This window comes from Leiobunum rupestre, chromosome 6 (genome assembly GCF_980474605.1).
Source record: "Leiobunum rupestre chromosome 6, qqLeiRupe1.1.hap1, whole genome shotgun sequence".
NCBI classification, from domain to species: Eukaryota; Metazoa; Arthropoda; class Arachnida; order Opiliones; family Sclerosomatidae; genus Leiobunum; species Leiobunum rupestre.
The window spans coordinates 27,988,741-28,001,493 of record NC_143389.1 but is presented as its reverse complement, the minus strand read 5'-3'; the positions used below and the strand labels follow the sequence as shown (position 1 = coordinate 28,001,493).

At 34.5% G+C, this 12,753-nt stretch overlaps 1 protein-coding gene across 2 annotated transcripts in view; it reads right to left on the bottom strand.

Annotated features, from left to right (window-relative positions):
• The window catches only part of tna (Zinc finger MIZ domain-containing protein tonalli), a 262,606-nt gene that overhangs the window by 237,589 nt on the left and 12,264 nt on the right, over positions 1-12,753 (bottom strand). The window lies entirely within an intron of this gene.

Genomic DNA, 12,753 nt, shown 5'->3' with positions numbered 1-12,753 from the left:
TTATCTTTTAAGTTTAGTGTATGAAGTATTATGAATAAACGACTACAATTCAGTGTTATACTTGGCGCTAGATTTAGTCTATTGTTAGAATTTTAAAATAAATGATTTAAAACAAGATGTCATGGACAATAAGTATACACAGTCCCCCGATGTATTAAATATATTTTAAATATTCAATTTGAACAAATTTTCCATTATATTGTATATTAACTTAATAAACCCAAGAGGAATTTTATCGAAAATAAATTTTTCGATTTACCTTGTTTTGACAATAAGGTTAATTTTCACTCAAGCCGAATGTTTTTTTGGAATTAGCGCCTGTAACAATAGTTACGATATTCAAATATCACAACAGTGCGTACGCGGATTAGGCGGTTACGCGAATCGGCCAGAAATCTCACTTACAATTGAAATTTCTTAATGCAACCGAAAAGGTCGTTCAGAAATGATCAGTACTAACTAAAAATATAATTTTCAACCAAGTCAATCTTAATTTTAAAACAAGTTGGCAAGCCAAAATATACCTCTCCTCGGAAGAGTTTTTATTTTTCAGTGAAGCGTAACTGTATCCGTGGTTCTGCGGTAGAACGCTCACCTAGGTGGACGCTGGCGTAGGGCACTATCATGATAGGCCTCCGGTGGTATGGTCTCTGTTACTAGGTACACCGGGCTATAAATTCTGACACACTGTTGGAATCCCGGCCGATTAAAAAATTATACTACACCCAATGACAAAAAGAGGGCGCTTTTGGAAAAACCTTTTCCCTGATTCTAAGAAACTGGGTTACGCAGTGATTACCCTTTGCCCCGAAAATGCGTTCGCAGGCCTGACAGACAGACAGACCCACCCGCAGACAGACAGACAGACAGACAGACCCGGTGGTTGTATAACCCCTCCTAGGTTACAAAGTCCCCTCGGAGAGGTAAAAAGGATAGATTTGAAGTCAAATATCACAAAAATGTGTAGTTACAATTTTTGTCCATAGCCAGGGTTGGCTGATTTATATCAATAAATAAATAAAAATCAGTTAGGCACCACCATAGACCTAAGTCATCAAGCGACCTTTAAAGCCATTAATTCCGGTGGCCGGGTTATAATCAACTGATTTTTGCAAAAATGGCACGAAATAAGTTCTTAAACAATTTAAAATACATAGAAAATCTAAGCAAACTAAATTATTAAATAGTAAGTAAATTTAATTCAAGATCGCGCTAACTGATAAAAGTAAAATATTCGTTAATTATATAGGAAAATGGCTATTAAATGTGTAAAATACAATAAATAAAAAAATCCGATATAAAAACGATTGATTTGATTTTCATTAAAAAATCACAATAATTGCATGGATTTTTCAATAAAATATGACCTTTAGGTAACCCTGAAATAAAGCTACGTTATTCGAGACCATCGCAACACTCGGAGAGTTTGATGTTATTTGGGATCAAGTAGACGCTACGCGCAGGGATACATAAGGCCACAAAGCTCCGGCACCTAGACTCATTACGGTAAAATTCCAGCTAGTATGTACCAATCGAAAAAACTAGCGAAAACCGAAAAGGAACAGGTATTGAAAAAAGTAAAGTTTAATTTCTTTAAGGGCGAAGAATACAGTAAAAGCCTCTTTTTCGTTCAAGCTGGGCGTTTCTGTTTTAACAATTACATAATTGAATTATATTTTTCTTATTAGGCTGAACTTTCCTCTAGTGCTTAAAATAATTTTGATAATTCTAATATTAATAGTTTAAGTTAACGAGATATAAGGTCCTAACTAAAGGATAGTTTGGGCGTTTGCCCAACTTGTTTAGCTCCGGCGGTCCGAATTAAAATGTAATAACTTAATTACTTTTAAATTTAAAATTGTAAATATTATTTTAATCACTAAAAAAGAGGCTGTTCTACACTTAAATATTAATTTTATGAGTTAAAATACAAAATTAAAAGAGATCAGCTTGAAAGTAGACAACGGCCACTGTAGTCTTCCCCCTTAAGTATATGTCTTAACGAAGTTCGTTGAACAACAATGCGCGTACGTCATCGACATTGTTTGAAAGACAAGACTAGCCGCCACGATTGTAGAAGAAAAAAGGTCCCAGTTCAAAGGGGTCGTTCATTTTACGGGGGATTCTGGAGGAGTCACGAACGCCACGCTTAAATTCCAGCACTCAATTCCTCCAGACCCACGACAATAAATAAAAAAAGATGCCAAGAATCTATCTTCATTTAAAACGGAAAGTCTCCATAGAATGACCATTCTCATAATTGGTAATTGCCACCAAATGTTTAAATTAAATTTTAAGTTTGTTTAAAAACCATAATATTTTGATCTTAAGCTAAAAATGAATTCTTCACTCAATTTAGTAGGAATACATTCTACTTGGTAGCTTATACTTTTAGTGTCGTGTTTTTGGATCTAGAATGCATAAATAAGCAAACACTAAAATTAAATAGAAAATTGTTCATTAACACAAGATTGGGTGAGAAGCAAATATATTAAGAGATGATTTTCAAACAAAAATAAAATCTATAGGGAGAGCAACCTATAAAATGCGCTAAATATCCTTGTAAAATAACATTTGTACCGAAAAAATCCGCCAATCAAAAATGTATCCAAGGTTCCAATGTAAAAAATTTGGATCCCACTGCAATCAAGACACATCCAGATTGAATCCAATTCTGTTGGTATTAAATAATTTTGATCAAATCGAAATCGAGTTGAATGTCATTCATTGTAATTAGATGAAATATGACCCATTATGCAGCACAAATTTGGGAATAATTTTTGATATAATTTTAGAATTATTTTATAATAATGGTATATTACTCAGCCTCTGCTGACGGATTCGTCAAATCGGAAACCGTGTCTGCCATTTTCCTTCAAAAAAGCTCCGACGCTGCACAAATTTGGGAATAATTTTGGATATAATTATATAGTTAAATTTAATCCACCCTTTTAGCAATGGGAAATTACTCAAATATTTTACTTCTCATACGACCGTGTGGTTTAACGAGGATTATTTTGTTTATCTAGTTTGAATCCAATAACTTTGATCTAAACGGCATAAAGCTGAATTTAATTCTTTTTAATTTGGATCTGCCCAATATTCGTCCTAGTAAAGTCGTAAGGCGTTTTTGAAAAAGCTATTAGCGCAACTTTACTATTGAACAGTAGCGCGAAGCAGAGGTTTACAATTTCCCTCTTCAACGAAACAGGGAAAACCCCGAATTCCAGGAACAAGTAGATCTTTTATTAACCTTGAAATGCCGAGCGTTCGATAGCCTCTCAAAATGCAATATGCTATCTTTTCTTTCACCAACAAATCTCAACGAGTTCGACTAAAATTGCGGTTGCATTTAGGGGGCAAATATTAAAAGGTCGTAGCTAAAAGCAACAATTGTAAAGAGCCCAAACAGCCCCGAAATTACGTAACAAATACCACAAACACCCGTATTTATAATCACGCAATAAACCATAAAATGATTAATTAAATTAAAAATTAGGTCTATTTATCTAACGATTTACCTCTGGAAAACTAATTATACATGAGATAAAAAAACAAGTATTTAAAGGAAAGTTCCACCTTATTTTATTTATAAATAAACTTGTCTATTCTATATTAGTAATATTATAAATCATAAACGTTCCCTTTAAAATTCGTCTCGAATTAAGTTAACTTTGATGTACGTTCGTCTTCCCTGCAATACAACCGGCAAAGATCACGTGAATGGCTTAAGCATCTGCAAGGTTCTCTTACGATCCAATTGCGGAGTCGCCAGTTAGTCACGTGGTCCTGGCTTCCACTAACCATTTCCGGTTTGAGAAAAGAATGGTTAAGCGTTATGCCTAGCAAACGAATCTTTAAGTTTTACTATTGAGAGCGAAAGCTTACTCTCGATTCTTTTCAGTACTTCATAATAACCCTAACTCTTAAATTAAAGGTTCGCTTGATAGGCCTAACGCGTAACGCTTCTTTGCTCAAACCGGAAACGCTTAGAGGAATCCTCGACCACGTGATGAAAAGGCGACTCCGCGATTGGATCGTAAGAGAGCCTATCAGATTCTTGAGCCAGTCACGTGATTTTCGCCGGGTGCATTGCGGTAAAGACGAACGTACATCAAAGTTAATTTTTACGTAATTAACCTTAATTCGAGACGAATTTTAAAGGGAACGTTTATGATTTATAATATTACTAATATAGAATAGACAAGTTTATTTATAAATAAAATAAGGTGGAACTTTCCTTTAAATACTTACTGATAAAGACAAGCTTTTTTATTAAGAAAATATATAAGGTGGAGCTTCCTTTAATTGTGATTTTAAATAATTGATGATTTTCGTTCAGATTTAAAATTATGATACGTTACGTATCATTTTATCCACCCCTCCTCCGTAACCTTTAGTAACACTTCTGCAAACTCCTTATGTAATTAATAAACGAAAATACTAAACTAAAATTAAAATCAACGACGGATACTTCATGGTTAAAAAATAAAAATGTTTTAACCATGAAGTATCCGTCGTTGATTTTAATTTTAGTTTATACATCGAGACCATGGTCATAAAATTTAATTTATACGATTAAACGAAAATACTGTTTAAATTCCAGAGAGGTTAACGGTAATAGTTGGCTCGCGTGGCATGTAGGGCTTGCTACCACCCTCCTACGCATTGTAACCCGGCCACCTGAATTAAAGGCTTTAAAAGTCGCTCGATGACTTGGGCCTAAGGTGGTGCGTTGGGTATTAGCCTAGCTGATTATTATTATTTTTGAGTGCGATAAATAAGATTTTAATACTTTTGTAAATTAAACTGAAACAGAAAGTGTAGAGTTTCTAGATACAATGATGCGACAAGTGAAGTCGCAGGTGGTAAAGGGGGCAATGAGATAATCAGTTTATTGAGAATGTTTCCTGAACAGTCTTTCTAATAAAGATACTATTCGCCTTATTTCGTTCCTACTAATACGAAACCTGAAAAGTCGAACGTAATAAGGTGGCTCTTATCGGCAGGAAGATTAGAACAGTTACGGATAATGCCATCTCGAGATACCAAATCCCAAACGAGCCCACGAATTTGACACGAAAAAGATAATATCTAAATGACACTGTCTCCAAAACTATGGTTCGCGAATCCCTCCAGTAAAGAAATTTATCAATTCTATAAATTAGATCAAATATTTTTATAATTGATAACTGATAATAGGTGGATACTTTTCTCTTGTTCGATAATTTTGGAGTAGGGTAAGAAGAGTGAACCTATGACGTCATTTTACTACGCTTCTGTAATGGATAATAGTTCCGAGAGAGGGTTAAAACGTTTTCCCAAAATGGCTGCCTGAGTCCATTATACCATATAAATTCTGGATAAGCAAACGGTTTACTCTCTTTACTTAATTCAATCGTTAAATATGAATAATCTCAAATATAATCATTTAAAAAAAATATTTTTGTTTATCTAATTTAATTTTTTTTATTTCTACTTTGAAAAATAAAACTATTTGAATATTCGTTTCGCCCAGATTTCAAGATTTCTAAAATCATGTACGGAATTTGTACGAATGTCGGACCCATCGAATTCTATCCACCAGAACAAGCTAATAGTTTAATTTAGCGTAAAAAATGTACACTATATCTTCTAAGACAAGCAAAAAGTATCTACCTACTAATTGATCATTTTAATAAATGATGAACCATTTCAAGAGAAATGTTAAAGTAGATCACCAAGAATAAAAAATATCTTCAATATTTAGAGTTCCAAAATAGGTTGCAGTAGTAATAAAATACATTTAATAAAAATTTTCGGTAAACAACGATGTCAAAAAATATGGGATTCACTAAAGAGGGGCTGAGGATTGTCTTATTGGCGGGGGGGGGGGGGGTTGTTGGTCTTTCCACGGGAAAACCAGACCCGGGCGGGAAAGCCAAAGGTTGCTGTCTCAAAAATGTGCAAAGAAATTTCCACCAAATAGCAACGCGAGACTGGGGAGAGAAGTCACACTGATATTGAGTTCTTGACGTTGAGTGATTCGCCCGCTTTTCATCTCTGCCAGGATAAATTGTCGCGACGCGAAAAATAAATTTTTGGGTCCCGAATCGCGGATTCCAAGAAAAACTACATAATCCCGACGAAATGGTGGCTCGGGGGGAAGAGACTTCGGTTGGCAGAGGGAGCCAGGGTCGCGTCGCTTCCAAGCACTTTCGACGAGCGCAACAAGCGAGAAAGGTCGGCGAGAGAACGGGAAAAAAAATCAGATGCTGCTGGAGAGTCGCCCGGGTCCGAGGATTTTGGAAGAGGTTCGCAGTTCGTGAAAATAGGGTTCCTTTTTTCCAATTCAATCAAAAGCCACCCACTCTCTCCCCGGACGCTGCCTTCCCCCCTTCCGAGAGAACCTCGTGTCTACCCCTCTTCTTTCCCCCCATTTTCTGTTAAATCAAGGCTTCAATTTCTTCTCCCCCTCCTGTTTAAAACAAAAATGCGGCGCCTCCCCCGAAATACTGGTTCGGTGCCGCTCGTAGAATTGCGGTTCTTCTCTTCCGCCAACCGAACGAACGATTTAACGCGCTCTTTTAAAGCGACGCTGTGTATTGTTTGCTAATAAAACTGAGCGTCCATCGTTGACATTCGAGATCGGCTCTTCACGCCGCTTTGCCCATTACCAGTACCTACATATTTAAACAAAAGATTCTACTCAAATTTCAAAGATAGTTTTTTTCCGAAGAGCTATGTCATTCAAGGTCTCTTAGATTATTTCAAAAGTCGCGAAACAATTTCCCAACAAAAATCGTTGTGAAATCCCGCGCAATATTTTTCCAGCCTATATTTTTCTATAGATCCAAAAGTAAATTGATATCCGCAATTTCGTCACTACCAATAATTGGAGCAAAATGTACAATTTATTTAATTGTTTAGAGGTTGCTTCGATAATGTTTTGTATCTTGATACCTCTGTATCATTTCCTCACCTTTCAATAAATACATAACTCAATTTTACGGGTATGGATAAAGTATTTTATTTATAGGATATTGTAACGAATAATAACACACATTTGTAATTAATCAAAAAATCGATAACTTTGAAATTCAAATTATTTTGAGAAAGACGATTGCATTATACCAATTTAACATTTACAATTCAATTTTACCATTCACAATCATTAGGAGTATCTCAGTTAGTTTCTCAATTCATTACCTATATAAATACATTATCATTTACCCTTTAAGTAAACCAAAAAAAAATTAGCAAATCCAAATGAAATATAAAAGTTTCGTATAATCATCAAATTTGAATTTCGTCTTTCGGCGTAAAACCGGCGCGTTTTACAGCAAGAGGTTATCCTATTTATTTAATTGAGAGTCGATACGCGCGACCTCTACCGGCCTCGGGGAGTTGCCGCGTGGAAGCTAAAGAATCAATCTCGAGTTGGTCAAAACATATTGATCATTCTCAACGAGATACGAGTAAATTCTTGCAATCCGTATCGATCGGAAGCTACTTGACGTTAGGCGTAACACTGGCCAGAACAGACGAAGAGAGCAACAACAAAACGGCCCCAAGTATACATACCACTCTCGGTACGAAAATCCGAGAGTGGAGGGCAGGCACGCGATAAAAAGCCAAGAAAGAGGGCTGAGCGGCCAACGAGGGGTCTTCCACAAAGACGCGGGGGGTTCCGAGAGGGAGGGGGGATGAAGTGGCGCGCGCCATTATGATAAAGCGGGTCAATGCGATATTTCCGATAAAAAACAATCAGACGACAAAAGTCGTTCGTTTTGGCCTAATTTCCAGGAACAGATGGCGCCAATGACGGTACGTACGCGTCAAGAAAGGCCGATCGCGTCGATTTCGACCGAACCTAAGCCATTCAAATAAATACCCTAATGACAATATCGACGTAAAATTGTTCAATACACTTTAACCGTAATTTGCTTCATTTTGTCTCATAAAAACCATCGTTTTTTCGAGGCTTGCGGTCTAAATGCAATGTCTAATGTTCAATTGGAATCGACTTTGAATCGAATTTTAATTGGATGCAATAATTTTGATCAAATTTAATTAAATCAAATATAAAACATCGCGGCAATTTTTAGTATAATTTAGGAATAAAATTTCATCTTTCAATAGAGTCAACGTTTATAATTTTGCATTATAGACTGAAGTATAATAGGCTTCGTTTTAAAGAGAATATTTTACGTTAAATTAATTGGGTTAAGATTTTACGTTAAATTAATTGGGTTAAGATTTTACGATAATAACTAATTTTGTTAAATTCATTTGAATTTGAATTACAATTAATTTCGAAATTTCTGTAAATAATAATCAATGTATAATTAGATAAATAAAAACTGTTTTAAATATGAGAAAACTAATACATTTGTCATTCATTTTCGTAATTATTTAGAGTAATCGTTAAAGGAAAAAGTAATTGGTCATAATATAATTAACGAAATTGTAAATCATTGACATCTTCATAATTTCTTTTATGAACAATTCATTCCGAAACTAAAACAAACTTCTGAAAGAGGAAGCCTTATTGTCGACTCAAATGGCGATATAGTAATACGCGTAGAAAGCGTAATAAAGATTAAAAAATTATAGTGAACTTCTTTCTGAAGAAATGTTGGTAAATTATTTATCCTGATAAATTCTGCTTGAGTTGACGCAAATTATTTATTTGGCGTAATAACTACCCGTAACTACCTAACAATCGAGGTACTGTTCAACCAAGCTCCACGAAAAGGAACCATATTCCGACCAAATCATAAAATCGGTTGATTATTTTTAGGATGCTGGCAATCCTGTATTTAAACGACTCTTAAAATTGTATCGACAAAGATCGATTATTATATTTGAATTGATATGTTTGCACACGATTGTAAGCAAGGATGGCACTCTTCTAAATAAAAATCGTAAAATCGTTTTGAATTTCATGATTTTTAACCATTAATGGCTGTTTCAGCCAAATCTAAAATTAAATTAAATCTTAATTAAATTAAACCACTGTTTAATATTTTAGATTGAACTGATTTGCTTAGTATTCAAATTGTCTTAGGACCTAATTCCCCCCGAATACTAATGTCCTTTCATTAGTTGAAATATTACTTCGGACTGCTAGAGGATTTTTGATGCGATTTAAATCAGCCAACCCCAAATTTAAGGTAAAAGTTCATTATTTCCCGGATATTTTTCCGATTTAAAAATAAATGGTATTTCTCCGCGATGTATTTGAAAGTTACATGGTTTGCTAATGTCACGAAATTACTCAAAGGTGAAAAAAACCACGCTTAAAATGATATCACTTTACTATCATAAACGACCCAGGAGCAACTCTTTTGACCAATTGAAATTTCCATTAAAAACAGTTGAACAAAGCGTCGGCCAACGGTTTCAATTCCGCTTCTCAGTTGTATCAGGCAATCTTGGGCGATTCGCCCTCACAGTCTCGGATTCCGTAACCGAGTTTGACCCACAAACCGGAAACAGCACAATCCGCTCTTCTGGTTCGATAGCGCCGGTTCTGACCCCCCATTCTATTATTATTATCCCCCCCCCCGTCGGCCATTCTCGAAACAAATACAAAGTGCACGCCCATCGACCTTCGCCGTCGATATAAACCCCATTTGCTATTCAAGCAAACGTCGCCGCAACCAAGATGGATAATGTTGTATTTACAATTGACATTATTAAATTGCTTCATTGTTTTTTTGCATAAACTTAAGATGCAATGTATGTACAAGCCGATTTAAGAAATTATCATGTTCTATTTATCCACAGCTGACAAATTATGCTGAAAACAAAAGTAGCCAATACTTTTTTCAAAGAAAAGATATTGTACATTCAATAAATTCAAAATATCACTATATACAGCGCCACCAAGCGGCGAATTACTGAAATTTACAACGCGTTATGTTAAGACACTTCCGGGAAGTGGACATAGCGAATGCGCGATGTCTGGATTATGATAATGCGATCATTGATTGATAAATTAAAATTAAAAATTAGATAAACTTCTCGACTACCCCCCTTCAGCACTGGAAAAAATTACTGATAAATTAATTAGTCTGGTTTTGGCTGCTATAGTTAAAAGCTAATCTTAATTTACGAAAAAAACCAAATGTAAAAATTAAATTGAACTACTTTAATTTAATCACAAGAGAACTTCATTAATAAACTTTTAAATCCTAAATTCCACTCGTAAATCTAAGAGACAGTGACGTAAAAGCCGTAATTAAAACAATATGACCACGTGAATTTATAGCAAGGCCTATTAGCATCGCTAATACTACTTTTTACATTCTCTTAAATGTATCGATTTAAACCGGTGACAATGCTCGCCCATAAAGTTCTGCCTCGTTTTACGGCGGAAGAAGCACTCGTATAACCATTCCAAATTGGCAAACAAACAACCAAAATATTTCGCATATATATTGCCTCGGTACGGTTACATTTATGGCGCGAGACTTACTTTAATCGTTAGTTTAGTAATATCAAATTACTCTTTATTATTGTAAAACGTCATTTATAAAAATATCGTATAACAGAGTTGACTTTGTTAGTTTGATTAAAACAATAGAACGTGTTTCCATGGTGGAATTTTAAAAAAATGTTCTAAAAAATACTTTTAATGGCTGCCCAAGTCGCTGTGGGCTGTTGCAAAAAGCTATCAGTAACAATTTTGTACATTAAGAATAGGAACTGTGTCATACTTTTGGCACAATAATATAGGCTTACGTTTGATTCTGTAACACAATTTAAGTTTATTATATTATATTATATTACAAATTTTTTAAAGACTTAATCTGTATATATGTATAATGAATTTATTAAATATAAGCTAATAATCATTTAGAAGGTAGACTCCAATGCAACTTTAGGGGGGAAGTACAAGAAAGATTATATTTAAACCTAAATTATAGCAATTGGCGAGGTTTTTTCTTTTTCAAAAATACTATATGAAAATTGATTTCATCTACATACGAACTTCAAAGAAGTTAATATTTTTGTGTTTCATTGTAAATGATTGTATTACTAAAAATATTGGTTATTCCAATACGATTTCTGAAATATTGAAGCGAAATAATTTAAAAGTGACTTACAATCGTTTGATTACTGCGGTGAGCGTAATAATTATAATATATATGGAATAACCAATATTTTTAGTAATACAATCATTTACAATGAAACACAAAAATATTAACTTCTTTAAAGTTCGTATGTAGATGAAGTCACGAAAAATAATCATTTGCATTTAATACATTTATTTAATATTGATCGCTACATTTCAAAAACCATTTCCTGATACGTTATTTTAAGCGCGTTTTATTCCTTTATAGGAAAATACATTGGGTTACATTGCGTGACGTCACACTGATAATACTCTTACAATTTTTAATTAATTTTAAAATTACAAAAAAAATTGTTCGGTTGTGAGCAGGAAAGTATTATACTTAAGAAAAATTACGATATTGAGACGATCAGCGGACATCTTGGTTGAGTAACCCCCCCCCCCGGGGGCACGAATAGGGGGACGGAAAACTGTCACCACGTGCTCTTCAATAGCGTTGAAATACCTCAGTTTTTAAGGTACTTATGAAATACCAGACTGATTTGATTTTGTTTAGGGAATAGGAGCATGAAGGAAATTGGGAGCAACTAAAACTGACTAAATACTTCTTTAAGTTAACAATGAGCAATGTTATTTATCCCAAGACTTGTATAACAATTTGTCTCGTCAAGTCCGATTCAAATTTCCTCACTTTTCCAGGTTTTCCTTAGCAATTTCTGGAGCTTTTTTCTGACTTATTGTACGCCCAAATTTGGCAATATTTCACCTATTATTTTCCCATTTTTAAGCAAAATTAAATTCCCTGACTTCTATACTAATTTGTGAAATTTCCATTATTTTTAGAATTCCAATTCCTTGTCTTTTCCAGGTACTGTGGTAACCCTACCGTTCAAGGACACATCAAGGTCTAGAAAATTTCTGTGCCTACGTCCATTCGGTGCCGATCGATTCACTGTCGACGCTTTTCTAGTGGAGCTCATATCGGTGGTGTAAATTTTTGCGCTATTTTAAGGTCTAAATTTTTTATTTTAAATTTTAGTATTGAGAAAAAAAAGATTGACACAAAGGTGGAGTCCATAACGCATATTTACACTGACGTATTTCCACGTTCGTTACATTTCCTCACAAGAGCCGGTGCTGGTCGCGAAAAGAGAGACGTGTCTTGGGAGTGGATAAGCTGTCCTGGATTTGTCGATCTTACTAACCTCAAAAGCCCAATTCACATCACGCCCATGACAATTCATTATCAGCAAATAATTTCTGGTACTTACGACTCACCGACTCTCGCGGCGTATAATACAGGAGCACGCCGGAAACTAGATTTCCAAATTTCTGTACACATTGCATTTTTAAATTATAATTTAGTTTACGTCTCCCTATGTACGGGTAACTAGCCATATTGCTAAGATAATTTTCTTTACGACGTTATTTTTATTTTCAAAAGAATGTATAAAATAAACGCGATTGACAATAAAAATAAAATAAAACAGATACGAAGAAAATGATATTTTATTTGGTTGATTTTAAAGGAATATCCATTTTGAATAAGTTTGGGGAATAACTGGATGTATGGAAAACTTGAATGTAGTATTATTGTTTGGGAAAACACCAAAACCCAGGGTTGGCCAAATCTGTGTTTTTTTTCAATAAAAAAAACCAAAAACCCTGTGTTTTATTGTTTAAAACCCAAT